Source organism: Octopus sinensis, linkage group LG12 (assembly GCF_006345805.1).
Source record: "Octopus sinensis linkage group LG12, ASM634580v1, whole genome shotgun sequence".
In the NCBI taxonomy this organism is placed as follows: Eukaryota; Metazoa; Mollusca; class Cephalopoda; order Octopoda; family Octopodidae; genus Octopus; species Octopus sinensis.
In genome coordinates this window covers 5,116,163-5,117,933 of record NC_043008.1, presented here as the reverse complement: position 1 = coordinate 5,117,933, position 1,771 = coordinate 5,116,163, and positions in this window count along the sequence as shown.

Below are 1,771 nucleotides of genomic sequence, written 5' to 3'. Positions count from 1 at the left end.
TATATATATATATATATTTATATACATATATAAACAGTGAATAAAGAATAATTGATGTTGCGAAAAAACTTGGCTAAATAAAATTCACTATAGAAGCACTATTAAATTAAAATAGCCATCTGTGTATCATCTTTAATGTAGATATATCATGAAAGGCAAATTTAATGTGGTATTTGTTCCGAGATATCTCTTACGGACATGCCGTTTCCATGAGGTTGCTTGTATTGGTAATAAAATTATTAACCATCTTACAAACAATAACTCTGAGCACCTTTTCAAACTCCATCTGTCAAACACCCGTGGACATGTTTACAAAGTCAGAAAACAGCACAGCTCCCATGACTTTCGGAAACATTTTTTCACGTTAAGAGTTGCTGAAGCGTGGAACAAACTGCCGGCATCAGTTGGTAGTTGTCGGAGCACTGCATCCTTCAAAACTTCCATGCTTCCTGAGATTCGCCAACACTACACCTGATTTTCTCCCCTCCATACACACACAAGCATGTATCTGACTCATACACTGTTCACTTTCCAGGCATTTGTACATTACTGCATATGCTTTATATGCACTTTTGAGAAGTTGTGGTGCACCTGAGCACTGTATACAATAATTTCATTATTATTATTATTATTATTGAGGTAGTCAATGATATAATGTGAATGTCTTGTGTCACCATTGTCGCAGTGGGTTGCATCTTTACTCTTGCTGTGATGTGCTTGTTGGTGTTCTACTGTAGTGGTGTGAGATGTGTTAGCTGTGTGAATAATAACTGAAATTAAACTTTAACTTTAATATATATTACCAGAAATTATATTATGTGTTGGCTATTTACAATGAAAGATGTTAATGATACAATTGCTGACTGGGAGAGTCTGTACAAAAGTGCAAAGCCATCTGCTCAAATGCCCAGGGTCATCTGTCTGGTGAGCTAGGCACCAAATAGCTTCTATGAAGTAATTGTAGTTTTGATACCTGTGCTGGTGGCACGTAAAAAGTACCATCCGAACGTGGCCGATGTCAGCGCCGCCTTGACTGGCTTCTGTGCCAGTGGAACATGACTTGCTGTGCTTGAGGAGACCTATTGAGTCAAGTACATCAACATCAAAATAAATATCAAATGGAAATTGTAGTTGTGATACCTGTGCCGGTGGCACGTAAAAACATCCATCCGAACGTGGCCGATGCCAGCGTCACCTCGACTGGCTTCCGTGCCAGTGGCATGTAAAAAGCACTAACCAATCGTGGCTGTTGCCAGCTTCGCCTGGCACCTGTGCCGGTGGTACATAAAAAGCACCCACTACACTCATGGAGTGGTTGGCGTTAGGAAGGGCATCCGGCTGTAGAAACACTGCCAGATCAGTATGGGACCTGGTGCAGCCTTCTGGCTTCCCAGACCCCGGTCGAACCGTCCAACCCATGCTAGCATGGAAAACAGACGTTAAACGATGATGATGATAGTTTAACTGTAACTACATTATCTTATGTGTTCTTCCTATTTTAAAATAGTTGTCAGAAGGAGATTTGGCTACTATCTCTAGTTGATTGACTAGCCGCATGTAGGCTTCCTTGTATCCTAAAGAAATTATATCTTAATTGGAAGAGCATCAAACAACCTGACAGTCATAGGTATGAAGCAAGATAGTATTCAATGATGATGATGATGATGATCCTCAGAGCAATCTGGGCTGCATGTGAAGTGTCAGTGCTGTGCAAACGCTCTTGAAATAAAAACAGTGCAATATGGGAGGCTGTAGCAGTTCAACTTGCCAG